Genomic DNA, 14,731 nt, shown 5'->3' on the forward strand with positions numbered 1-14,731 from the left:
GTAATTGTGGAACCAACAGGCATTGAAATGTCACAATTTCTTTCCACATGTGTATTTGTTTATTTATTACTGTCAAGATGAGCAGCTCTCAAATGTTGGATTCCATTTCCTCTCAAATTTTGTTCCCAGTGACAATCTAACCATGGGCTGTTTAGTCAAGCATCTTATGCATATTAACGTTGCTGTTTAAGAGAATTTATCTTTAATTCCTTTGCTGAAGAAACAGCTTCTTTCTACTGCTGGATGCTTTCAGCACAGTTCTGACAAGGGGCTGCTAAATCGGGTTGTCATGTGCCAAAGATAGGGTCAACTGTAAAAATGACCAACTGCCAGAAATCATTTCACCTGCTAACCTTATCATGGTAGCTATCTTTATATCACCCATCCCTGAATGACACTAGATTCAATGCAGCTTCCCTGAGATAGAGAGCAGCAATGAAGATCAGGAGCCGTGTCAAGAAGCAACGCTGCACTGAACTGTTTTACATAACTTTCAAGAATACCCAAAGAATATGGAGAGAAAGTGACTTATTTGAATAGGTCTTTTTACAACAAATCTGAATGAGCCAATTAAATACTGAATGATGTTTTGTAATAAGCATTAAAATGGAGGTTTAAAATACTGCATACTTTTCAGTATAAAGGAAATGGTAATAGCAGCTATTTAACACCATAAATGAATTTCCAGGAATAGACATTGAAATTGATAATTAACCTGTCCTGGCTTGGAGAGATCAATCTAATGTGGTACCACATACTTTACTGTGTAATTCTCCTGTCCATCACTTACAAAACAATTGCCAACCTCACAGAAGCAGGATATTGATCGTTCAACCTCTTAGAACGTTCTCATCTCTATACTTCATGCGGTTGCTTTGCTCTAATGCTATAGCTTTTTGTCTTCCACTTCACATGTGTATGAAATTACAGTATAATTTGGGAGTCAATTGATGAATCAAGATGCTGAATACACTGAGCAGTTTGACATGATTACTAATAGGTTGTTCCAGGCTACTTGGGCTTCACATTCTGTGCTGAATTACTCCAGAGGGAGAACCATCTGAACAGTTTGTAAACTTATCTCTGAACCTTCATCGTTGAACAGTGAAAATTAACCAAATGAATAGTGAAATTCCTTTGTCTCTGAGCTTGGAGCACACTACATCAGGGTACAGCTGACAATATGATTCAGGCTTCTGGCCAATACTCAGCATGTTGTCCTCAATGGCTGTGTCTCACTCAGGTGTTGGAAGATGGAATCAAGCCATTCAATTCAAATTTAATCAATTTTTGGGCATTTATTCAAATAGGTATTTGATTGTCAGTTCTTTTTGAATTGAAATCTTTCTATATCAGCTGTTTCATTTTCATTTGCCTGAAGACATCAGTGAATGACAATTAGGCACAATGGTTTCTTATCAAAATGGAGTATTAGATTAGAATTGCTATGTTCTACACTGTTCAACACATTTATTTATTACTTTTCACTTTAGCAGTTTAATAATAACATCACAATTATAGAATTGCTCTAAATCGATAATTATTTTACTGGTTTATTACAGTAACCTACTGTCATCTTAATTAAAAGAAGAGCAAAATCATGTTTTAAATAGAGTAAGCTGAAATAAAGTGGAAATTTCTTTGGCCTTATGGAGTGGTATCAATTTAGATACCTGGGCCTCTCTGTAACACAAGAAGAAAAAATTGCCCATGGGAGTGGTTTGAGATGCTGAACCCCCAAAAAACTCTTGAGTTATAAAGAAACTTAACACAGTCATCATAAAAACTTATAGTTTGCATTTTGTACTCTGCGTCCTCTCAGCATGTTTTATGTGAAGATCAGCAAAGCTGCTGTTATATTCAGCCTGCATTTTGCAAAGCCATTTAACATTCAAACTTAGTAAGCACAAATGCATCACTCAGTAAAACAGGAAGGAGATAGTGCTAACTAGATTATTGATAAAAGTCCATGCAACACTGTTTCTACTGGTGAAACAAGGTATAAGTCATCAATTTTTTTTATGTTGGCATGGCTTCATTGGAATTGCCACGACTGAGATTGGGACCTGTCTGCTGACAGAACAAAATTTGTATCTGCTAAGTCGCATCACAAAGAAATGGCAGATGAACTTGATAAGTACTTTGCTTCAGTCTTTACTGTGGAAGACACTTCCACAGTAAAGGTCAGAACTCTGTGAGTGTCAGGGAGCAGGAGTGAGTACCATTGCTATTACAAAGGAAAAAGTGCTAGACAAGCACAAGCTCTTAAGGTGTATAAGTCATCTGGGCAGATGGATTACATCCCAGAGTCCTGAGAGAGGTTGCAGAAGAGATAACGGATGCATTGGTCATGATCTTTCAAGAATCACTTGATTCTGGCATGATCCCAGAGGACTGGAAATTGGAAATGTCACTCCACTCTTGAAGAAGGGAGGAAGGCAAAGGAAAGGAAATTATTGGCCAGTAGCCTAATCTCAGTGGTTGGGAAAGTGTTGCAGTCTATTACTACACTTGATCTTAGCCAAAAGGCCGAGAAGCGATTGGAGTCTATTACTGAAGATGTCTCAAGGTACTTGGACATTAATGATAAAATAAGTTAAAGGCAGCATGGTTTCTGTGAAGGGAAATCTTACCTGACAAATTTCTTCGAGGAAGTAACAAGCAGGGTGGACAAAGGAGAGGCAGCGGATGTCATTTACTTGGATTTTCAGAAGGAGTTTGATAAGGCACTACACATAAGGCTGCTTAACAAAATAAAATCCTATGGCGTTACAGTAAAGATACTGTTATGAATAGCAGAATAGCTGACAGGCAGAAGGCAGTGAATGGGAATAAAAGGGGCCTTTTCTTGTTGGCTGCCGGAGGCTAGTTATGTTCCTCAGGGATCAGTATTGAGATCGCTGCTTTTCACATTGATTGTCAATGATTTGGATAATGAAGTTGATAGCCTTGTGGCAAAGTTTGCAGATGATACAAAGATAGGTGCTGAGGAAGCAATGCGATTGCAGCAGGGTTTAGACAAATTGGAAGAATGGGCAAAAAGTGGCAGATGGACCACAGTGTTGCGAAATGTATGATAATGTATTTTGGTAAAAGGAACAATAGTGCAGACTATTATCTAAATGGAGAGAAGGTTCAAACATCAGAGGTACAGAGGGATTTAGGATTCCTCGTGCAAGACTCCAGAAGTTTGATTTACAGGTTGAGTCTGTGGTAAAGAAGGCAAATGCAATGTTGACATTTATTTCAAGGGGAACAGAATATAAAAACACAGAGATAATGCTGAGTCTTTATAAGGCACTTAGAGTATTCTCAATAGTTTTGGGCCTCATATCTCACAAAAGATGTGTTGTCATTGGAGGGAATCCAGAGGAGGTTCACGAAGATGATTCTGAGAATGAAGGGGTTAATATATGAGGAGCGTTTGGCAGCTTCGGACCTGTACTCACTGAAATTTAGAAGAATGTGGGGGAATATCATTAAAACCTACTGAATGTTGATGTTGAATGTTGAATGTTGAAAGATATGGTGGATGTGGAGAGGATGTTTCCTATGATGGAGGTATCCAGAATTAGAGGACACAGCCTCAAAATTGACGGGTGACCTTTTAAAACAGAAGTAAGGAGGAATTTTTTAAGCCAGAGATTAGTAAGTCTGTGGAATGCTCTGCCACAGACTGCGGTGGAGGCCAAGTCCATGTGTATACTTAAGGCACGTTGATCATTTCCTGATCGGTCAGGGTATCAAAGGATGTGGCAAGAAAGCAGGTGTGTGGGATTGAGTGGGGTCTGGGATCGGCCTTGATGGAATGGCAGTGCAGACTCGATAGGCTGAGTGGCCTAATTCTGCTCCTATGTCTTCTGCTCTTATGGTCTAATCACATGTGAGGTTTCCATGTTCAGATAATGCTACTTCCTTTTCTCCCATCCATTGAAAATATCAGGTCAAGTATGGAGTGGAAGGGTTACCATGTTTGATGGACGTACTGGGGTTTTGCCTCTAAGTTACCAAGGCCTGTGTCTATGCTGTGGGAGCTCCACAGTATTGGAGGTGCCATTTTCTGGGAAGACTTGGTGTTGCATCTCTTTGATGTAAATAAAACTGTGGCATCGCTGTGAAGTAGAGCAAGGGAATCTGTCTGAGATTCTAATACTAATCATCCACTCAACACCTTTTCACTGGATTGCTGTGCACAAGAGGACTGCTGAATTTCTTATAACAGAGACCAGACTTCAAAAGTACTCTTTTTTTCCCATTAAACACCTTAGAAAATCCTGAAAGTTTATTACAGTTACTATGCAAGTGTACATCCTTATTTTTTGTAGTGTCAATGAATCTTTTATGGATAAAAGAGTTCATGATCATCCTTTCCTGGTTATAGCCATGATTCTTTTGAAAGGACCATGCTCTAGATGTTATTGGAAAAGAAAGCAGACTCTGGACTTATGGCCTCTCTACTGATTTTTTAACTGAATCTTACCGGGCCATTAAGACTGCAATGTATGGCTCTGTTTATTTTAGCACAATGATTCCTCTTAGCACTAATTATTGACTGATACCTTACACGTGCGCATTGATTTGCTGCTCTCTCTGCAAAGTGAATATACCCATTAACTCTACCTTTGAGTGAGTGCCTTTATTTAATTGATATGTAGTTGTACAGACACAACAATGCCTGTTCAGTGCTCAATTCTTTTTGTCATTCCATGTCTGGATTCTTTGATTTAATAGTCTACCTCTATAGATGCGCAAGGGTGAATTTTTCAATAGGTGGAACTGTCTCAGCTAAAAGGATCCAGGAAGCAGGGGCCATGTTAACGTCCATCTAGCAGACCAGCTCACTGGAAATATATCCTTGCATTTTTCTATTTGGAAAGAAAGTACATGCTCTGCCAGTCATTGTCTTCTTTTGAGTGAGTAGCTTACTGAATATGAATGCAGCAATCTGTTGAGAACAGTTTACCAGCTGGTTTCACTTTCCAGTGTTAAAGTGGACTTCCTGTTGACCAATGATGAATCTAATCATGCATCCAAGGAAAACTGCTCAAAGACACTATTTAAAGAGAAAATCACATTAATATACAGTATACAAAGAATATATTAAAAACCATGCATGCCTTTCAGGTATGTATTTTAATTTGAAATTTTAATTTTTTCACATAGTGTATAAAATATTTTTTTTTAACAAACCATTTAACCATTTTCAACAAATGGTTGATATAGTTTTGATTTGTATTCTGGATCAGAATGAAGAAGAAAATGATTATGTGGCCAGATAACCAAGAGATTATTGAGTTATAGAGTTGAACAGTGCTGAAAAAAGCCTCAGCACATATGTGTCCATGTCGACAAAGATGGACATTCAAGCCCATTTCTCAGCACTTGGCCCGTATCTCTCTAAACTCTAGTTATCCATATCCCTGACTATATGCATCTTAAATATATATTTAAATGTATTTGTCTCAACCACTTCCTCTGGCAGCTGTTTCCATATATCCAACACAAATGCTGTAACAAAGTTGCAGCTCAGGCTCTTACTAAACCTTTCACCACTACCTTAAAACTACATCTTTGATTCCCCAACACTGGAAAGAAGTCTGTTCACCTGATCTATGCCCCTCACAATTTTATATACATCTATAAGGTCACCCCTCAGTGTCCTATACTCCAAGCAGTAAAGGCACAGCTGTCTAACTCTCACTATAACTCAAACTTTTGAGTCCTGGCAACATCATTTTATATCTTCTTTGCACTCATTCCAGATTAATCACATCCCTTCCATAACAGGATGATTAAAATTAAACACAGTGCTCCAAGTGTGGCCTCACCAGTGTCTTATACAATCGCGATATAACTTCCCAGCTTCTATATTCCAAACCCTGAGTGATCCGACTCAGGGTTTGGAATATAGAAATATAGAATGATGAAAGGCAGCATTCCAAAAGCCTTCTTCATTGCCCTGACTACATGTGATTATGCTTTAAAAATATGTACCTGCACTCCAATCTCCATCTGCTCTATAACTGTACCCAGGGCCCTTCCATTCAATGTAGAAGTCCTAGCTTGTTTTGTTCTTTCAAAATGTAACACTCTGCACTTATCTGAATTAAATTCTATTTGCCACTCCTCAGACTAGGAGATCAAGATCCCATTGTAATTTTTACTACTCCTCTTCATTGTTTACACCTTTACCTGTTTTAGTGTCATCTGCAAACTTAATAGCTATGCCTCATATAGTCAGATTCAAATTGTTAATATAAATAGCAAATAACAATAGGCCCAGCATCAACTGCTATGGCACACCATAGTCACTGGCCCCCAATATGAGAAGAATCCTCTTACCATTGCACTCTGTTTCCTCCCATCTGGCCAATTTTGTATCCAGTTTGTTAACTCTCATTGGATGCCATGAGATTCGGGATGATAATATTCCAGAGAAACTAAACGCACAGGAAATCTGGCCAAAAAATCCTTCAAAATTCATGGCGCTGATGGAGAGAGAATTTCCATGGTGTTTTACGTAATCCATATCACCACTGGGCAGTTCACTGCATCCAGGTAGGGGTCACATCTTGTGAAGTAACATTTAGTAAGTCACTGTTACCTTCTGGATGGGGCAGACTCTTCAGAATGTGTCCCATTTATAGCATCACTTGCCCTCAAGTACCGGGTAGTTCATGGAGACCAGATGATTCCATACACTGACAGGTCCTGCCAGACTAACAGTAACTGTGGAGCATCATTGTTGTAGAAGAATAGGAGTCAGAAATTCAGGGGTGATATGAGAGTGAGGTATTGTGAAATCGGATATACATGCATCAGAAAATCAGGAGAGACTTTTGAGTAGGACATTGTGACAAACAATATATATGCACTAATTTCTGTTAGAAGGAGGGTCCCTGCATAGACTCCAAAGGTTTCTCCCGAAAGGGACCTGCTACCATCAGAGAAGGACCAGCTCAATGTTGTGGACAACTTTATGAATGGAAGAATCCAATGACCTTTTGCAATTCTGGCTATCACACCATAATCAAGGAACTACCAGAATATGTGAAAGGATGGCCAGATTTAGTCACCAGAATATTTGAAAGAATGGCCAGATTTAGTCACCCAAAATATATGAAAGGATAGCCAGATTTGGTCACCAGAATATGTGTAAAGATGGCCAGATTTAGTCACCAGGAACACCACAGAATTAGACTTTGGTACATTAATTCCAGAAGATCAAGTCATTCAGGAAATGATGTACAAGTTTAGGACTGACTCATTCAATCTGATGATTAGGGACAGCCAGCAGTACTCATTGACTTACCATGTTGCAAGACTGATTCTAGATTGACCTTTATGTCAAGATGGGGAAGGATGAAAACAAAAAAAAATGTGAGTGTTGAACAAACAGAAGCCAGTATGTTGGTTATGTAGTTATCATGAGTCTTCCAAGCGATGATCATCCTGACACTTGGCTCCCTGTGCTTCTGCCCGCAGAACTATTTGATCAGTTTTCTCAAGAATTCCAAAATCCTGGCCTTCTCTGTGTGGTGAAACTGAGCCGGCCGGACACTTTAGGTCACATAATGCATGACAGCCATGCTAAAGCCTGCTGTACTATCCCCATGAAGGCAGCAGCAGCATTACTTCACATGACTGATGAATGTTTTGACTGTTGCTCATGTAGAATAATACATAACCTTACAGCAATGCTGTTCTGGTTGAACAAATCTGAATAGGTTCTTTTTCCCTCAATTTCACCAGCGCACTGTCAAAATAAAATCAGGATTGTAAGAAAGCCCTAAAAACTCAACAGAATTCAGGGAAAACAATCTGGATTTGATTAAACCAAGCGCATGGCCTTATTCTATTTCTCTGACCTTCAGTAAAAAGCATGCTCCCCGATTCTATGATGAATATTTGTCACAGATATGCAGAAATTTGCAACCTTGTGTTATATAAAGTGTTCTAAAATATATTTACTTCTCATATTAATTCAAATTTACTTTGTTGTTTATAAACAGATTTGGCAAAATCTGGAGAAAGTGTGAAGTGTATCAGTGATACCAGGGACATCCAAGTGTAACATATTTTCAAGCAATTGCTACCAGAGACCTTTCTACATCAGGGTCACTTCTGAATCAATGGAATATTTTCATTTCAGCCTCGGCATCTGTGATTGATGACCAGCTCCAGCTATCTGGGCAATATAGTAAGACTCGAACAGCTTGATGTTTTGGAAATTATTTGCCTTTATGCCAAGTACTTAGGCTGGTTTCAGACCTGGATTTCAGAGTTAAGTGGACAGTGCACCATTGGGAAATCTAAAGCCACCCTGTCTCTATTAATTCCCCAAAATAACTGAAGCAGGAGGTGCTCTCATTGACTACCTCCTCCCCTCCTGTCTCATAGCAGCACATTTTGCCAATGTGGTTTCAATTTGTTTGAATAATTTCATAACAATATATTGGACTACATGATATGAGCAATGGGGAATGTACGATGGATTCCTACAAATTTTAACATCCAGCCTACATAAGCCAACAAAATGATTGCTGCATTTTGTCTTTTTAAAAATCAGTTACATATGTAGTCAACTAAAAGTTTAATTTCACAGCATGTGTTACCACTTAAAATCAAAATCCTTCACAACTCCAAAATGTCATGTATGTCAAAGGTTTCATGCGATTACATCACTTGCTTCTTATAAAGCTCTAAACTCCAACAGCATTGTCTCATATGGCACACTGCAGCTGATAATCATAAACATCTTTTCAACAAGCATTTGCACAGTAATCAGTCAAAGCTCCTGATGAATTCAGTATGCAAGCATAAATAGTGGGTCAGCATTAAGAACTTTACTCAAGTCAAACTATTCACTCCTTTAGAACAAAAGATGACGTTTGTGACCAAATTTATTTATTTACCTGTTCACATTGTTTGGATCTTAAAAGGCACAGAAGTTGATTTAAAAGGACTTTTTTAAAAATCGTGATAATGTACCTGGCCAAAGTGTGTTATATTATTGGCCAATGCACGTATTCAAATTCAATACCTAGTTTGTGGTCGACTGGGCTTCAGTGACCCCTATTTTTCCAGGTACTTCTGAAGCACTGACTCCCTAGAACAGGGGTTCCCAACCTGGAGTCCATGGACCCTTTACATAATGGTTTTGGTCCATGGCATAAAAAAGGTTAGGAACCCCTGCTCTGGAAGTTCCCCAAAGTACTTGAAAGACACTGTCAATGCTGTCTTAATCAAATCATACAATACACTGTGATAACAGCACATTTGGAAAGCGGTGAAATCATCGGACAAAGTCAGCATGGATTTGTGAAAGGAAAATCATGTCTGATGAATCTCATAGAATTTTTTGAGGATGTAACTAGTAGAGTGGATAGGGGAGAACCAGTGGATGTGGTATATTTGGATTTTCAAAAGGCTTTTGACAAGGTCCCACACAGGAGATTAGTGTGCAAACTTAAAGCACACGGTATTGGGGGTAAGGTATTGGTGTGGGTGGAGAATTGGTTAGCAGACAGGAAGCAAAGAGTGGGAATAAACGGGACCTTTTCAGAATGGCAGGCAGTGACTAGTGGGGTACCGCAAGGCTCAGTGCTGGGACCCCAGTTGTTTACAATATATATTAATGACTTGGATGAGGGAATTAAATGCAGCATCTCCAAGTTTGCGGATGACACGAAGCTGGGGGGGCAGTGTTAGCTGTGAGGAGGATGCTAAGAGGATGCAGGGTGACTTGGATAGGTTGGGTGAGTGGGCAAATTCATGGCAGATGCAATTTATTGTGGATAAATGTGAAGTTATCCACTTTGGTGGCAAAAATAGGAAAACAGATTATTATCTGAATGGTTGCCGCTTAGGAAAAGGGGAGGTGCAACGAGACCTGGGTGTCATTATACACCAGTCATTGAAAGTGGGCATGCAGGTACAGCAGGCGGTGAAAAAGGCGAATGGTATGCTGGCATTTATAACGAGAGGTTTCAAGTACAGGAGCAGGGAGGTACTACTGCAGTTGTACAAGGCCTTGGTGAGACCACACCTGGAGTATTGTGTGCAGTTTTGGTCCCCTAATCTGAGGAAAGACATCCTTGCCATAGAGAGAGTACAAAGAAGGTTCACCAGATTGATTCCTGGGATGGCAGGACTTTCATATGAAGAAAGACTGGATGAACTGGGCTTGTACTCATTGGAATTTAGAAGATTGAGGGGGGATCTGATTGAAACGTATAAAATCCTAAAGGGATTGGACAGGCTAGATGCAGGAAGATTGTTCCCGATGTTGGGGAAGTCCAGAACGAGGGGTCACAGTTTGAGGATAAAGGGGAAGCCTTTTAGGACCGAGATTAGGAAAAACTTCTTCACACAGAGAGTGGTGAATCTGTGGAATTCTCTGCCACAGGAAACAGTTGAGGCCAGTTCATTGGCTATATTTAAGAGGGAGTTAGATATGGCCCTTGTGGCTACGGGAATCAGGGGGTATGGAGGGAAGACTGGTGCAGGGTTCTGAGTTGGATGATCAGCCATGATCATAATAAATGGCGGTGCAGGCTCGAAGGACCGAATGGCCTACTCCTGCACCTATTTTCTATGTTTCTATGTTTCTATGTCAGGATTAGACAATCAATATCAATGTTCTGTCCCAGGCCACCATACCCAGCATCTAGGCTTTAAGTACACTGACTTGGCTTCACCAGACAGGTCACGTCATTTGCATGGCAGATATCAGACTCCAAAAACAGACATACTATTCCATGCTCTCTCATTGTAAGACATTACTAAGTTGACAGAAGAAACCAATCAACAACATTCTCAATGTCCCAGTGGAAACTATCACACTGACTCCTGAATATCTATGGCCCATGACAGCTCAAAGTGAAGAAGAAGCATTCAGGAGAGCACAAAGCACCCCAGTCCATGTATCAGAAACACATAAACCCAGCATAAATGCATAAAGTATAAATACATAAATTACTCACAGCCCTTGCTCTATCAGTCCTCTCCTGCACAGACCGTAAAAGAATCAACAGTTCCCAGATTGGTCTCAATCAGCCACTTTAGAATTTGCAGAACTGGAATGGAAGCAAGCCATCTTCAGTCTTGAGAGATTGGCTAAGGTGAAGAAGTTATGTCCATCTGCTTTTTATTAGCCTTACCAAAACAATAACTGAAATGTATAGTACATTGGCTAGGGTGCTGATATTTGTATACCTGCCCTTTAGAACTCTGCATGCCTTCAGTGATCTGCTTTATGAAAGTGTATGTGTAATGCCCTGGTTAAAATTTTATTTCTACCGCTACGCTGGTAGGCATTTTATTTTAGCAGTTTTCTGCGAACACAGTGTGTTCTGTTAGCAAGCTTCATAGACTAGTGTTTTGGTTTCACTAGGAGATAAGGAACCATTTGCCCAACTTAGGAATGTTGTGTTAGCCAGTTGGGTTTGTCTTGGTAGTGTGTTTTAACATTCTGCCCAATGTGATGGCATGGAAGATTTGAGAGAGCTGGCGGGATCAGATTTCTGAAGAACATTTCTGAAGGTTAGGTTCTTTTGTGAGGAAGTGAAGAGAAGAGCACAAGGGAAGGAGCTTGGAGGATCCCAGCTGAAGCTGAGATCCTTTTGCAAGGAGTGCTTTGTGCAGACAAATGGTTTCAAGAGGAAGTGCCAATACTCTTGAGTTAACCAGCTTGTCCATGACGTTCTTTCAGAGAAGTTCAACCTGTGGCTGATGACGGAATTCAGCACCATGAGAAAAGCGATACACCCAACTACTACAGAAATGAGCTCCAATGTTTATGTGCACACTTAGACTGGTTTAACTGTAATGGGCTCTATTATTTTTCTTTTTCAGTTAACTGTTTGTTAAAGTTGAAATATTGGCAAATATATTTCCTTTCTAATTTTATGCCAATGTACGATCTGTTATTTCCTAGCAAATGATAACTTTGCATGGGGCAGTATTTACATAGCATTCACCACAATTCTTGATCCCTCCCTGGAACATTCCAACTTTCCAGTTTGGTTGAACCCAAATCATACCAACCCTAGACGTGTATTGCTTATTGAAGGTGTCTTTCCCACCGGTACCCATGCAATGCTGAGCCCCGTAGCTGTTGAGCAGAGTTAGCTAAGTTTGATACTAGCCCTAAGAGAGGGTTATGTATGTCTGCCTCACTATACTATTTGTAAATTTTCCATAGCGAATCAAAAAGCAACTATTAAAAACAGAATCTGAAAACTGTTTTGTATTTTGTGTCATAATATTTTCCTTAATTAACTGCACTCTCTTCTGATATGCTCCCCATGTCTCCGAGTTTTCTTAACAATATAGTCAGTAAATCAACTGTTACCTGTTGTCTATTAATGGAAGGATTGCAAAACTTAGTACCACTAATAAACTAAATAGAAAAATAGATATTCAAAGTTCCTTAAAATATTGAGGAGTCATCTTGCCTTAAACTCCTACTTACACTATTCACGTGGAAAGAGAACAGTCTATTGAAGATTATTTTTGTCTCTTTTCTGTAAATCTCTTATTTATAGATTTTGTTCCATTGTAAGTATTAGGATTAATTTTTTACTGCATTCAGTCAACCTGACAGGTTCAATTAATTCCACCAAAACAATGGCTGCCATCAGGTGCAAATTCAACTGTGGACTCAGACTGCCAGTAAAAAGCTGAGGATAAAGAGGACCTCATAAAATTGGTATTCCAGCATCACTTGCCCATAGGCCAAGGGCACAGTTCAACACAGAAATAGAATCTGAACTGGATTTCCCTGTGGAGATGCCTCAAGCAGCTTTGGAAGCAGAAATCCACTGAGGAAAATACAGTATGATGATTATTATCTGGACATCTCCTCAATGATCATCTTCAGGGGCTTTGAGCATAACTTATCAGTGAAGCCCTTTTTTCTATTTACATTTGTCAAAAGTCCAATATTTTATTCCAGAATTTCACCTTTCTAACCTTTATTTAAGTATATTTGTTTATGTGGTGAGGATATCACTGACAATGCCAGTGTTTATTATCTATCTGTAATTGCCCATAAACTAAAGAGCCACTTAAGAATCATCCACATTAACACATAAAGGCCAGACTGGGTAAGAGGTGAGATTTCTTTCACTTAAGGACATCAGCGAATGAGTAGATACAGCAATGCAATTACATTTGTGAAACCATTTTAATAATAGCCATTAATATCTTTGAGTAAGAATAAATTTCTAGGCAATGACTTTTGAATATTAACCCAAGGCTTGGCTGTCCAGGAAGTGGACCAACCAATAAGTTAAAAGTCAGAAATTAACTTTTGTAATTTGTGATGGATATTCAGTTTTTTGTTCATGTTTTTTGCAAAGCACACTTTCTAAACACAGCAGTTGCAACTTGTAAGATCACAAACAGATACAAGTAACACTTCCAATTTATTCAGTTTCTAGTCATAAATGGGAATCGGTCTTCAGTTCTTAATATGTAAATGGAAAGCAGTAGTCAGTTTGAAGTTAAAAAAGCGTTGTCTATTGAGCAGTTTTGCAGATGCTAACTCACTAAACCTGGCTTACTTCTGCTTGTGGTATACTACAAGACAATAAGTTGTTTAATTTGGCTTGTTTCAAAACAGACAAGCTGACTAAGTTGCTTAGTTCAAGGAAGCTTGCAGACCAGATGGATAATATCATTTATCATATTAATAACTGATCTATAAATGTTGGGAGTTCTAGAAACATAGAAAACCTACAGCACAATACAGGCCCTTCAGCCCACAATGCTGTGCTGAACATGTTCTTACTTGAGAAATTACTTAGAGTGACACATAGCCCTCTATTTTTCTAAACTCCATGTACCTATTCAGGAGCCTCTGCAAAGACCCTATCACACCCGCCTCCACCACCATTGCCGGCAGCCCATTCCACACACTCACCACTCTCTGCGTAAAAATCTTACCCCTGACATCTCCTCTGTACCTACTTCCAAGCATTTTAAAACTGTGCCCTTTGTGTTAGCCATTTCAGCCTGGGAAAAAGCCTCTGACTATCCATATGATCAATGCCTCTCATCATCTTACACACCTCTATCAGGTCACCTCTCATCCTCCGTTGCTCCAAGGGAAAAAGGCCAAGTTCACTCAATCTATTCTCATAAGGCATTCTCCTCAATCCAGGCAACATCCTTGTAGATCTCCTCTGCACCCTTTTTATGGTTTCCACATCTTTCCTGTAGTGAGGCGATCAGAACTGAGCACAGTACTCCAAGTGAGGTTTGACTAGGGTCCTATATAAATGCAGCATTACCTCTCGGCTCGTAAACTCAATACCACGATTGCTGAAGGCCAATGCATCATATGCTTTCTTAACCACAGAGTCAACCTGCGCAGCAGCTTTGAGTGTTCTGTGGACTTGGACCCCAAGATCCCTCTGATCCTCCCACAGCCAAGAGTCTTACTAGTAATACTATATTCTGCCATCATATTTGACCTACCAAAATGAACCACCTCACACTTATCTGGGTTGAACTCCATCTTCTTACACGTCTCCAAGATGCCTTTAGACTGTTTGTGTAAAAAATGGTACCTGAGGATGTATTCTATATGTGTGAAGTTGCCCATGTGATAGAAATAGGGCATAAATGTAGAGAGCAGTTCAGGCTTACTGGGAATAGTGCAAAGAAGCATCAAGAGCCATGATAGAAATACAGGGTGAACTAAAATCCATTCTTCTGGCTTTGA

At 39.5% G+C, this 14,731-nt stretch overlaps 1 pseudogene; it reads right to left on the minus strand.

Annotated features, from left to right (window-relative positions):
• Window positions 1-2,369: 2,369 nt before the first annotated feature.
• On the minus strand, window positions 2,370-2,541 carry LOC140194322 (U2 spliceosomal RNA; annotated as a pseudogene).
• Between the last annotated feature and the right edge of the window lie 12,190 nt (window positions 2,542-14,731).

The sequence above is a fragment of the Mobula birostris genome, chromosome 2, assembly GCF_030028105.1.
Source record: "Mobula birostris isolate sMobBir1 chromosome 2, sMobBir1.hap1, whole genome shotgun sequence".
In the NCBI taxonomy this organism is placed as follows: domain Eukaryota; kingdom Metazoa; phylum Chordata; class Chondrichthyes; order Myliobatiformes; family Myliobatidae; genus Mobula; species Mobula birostris.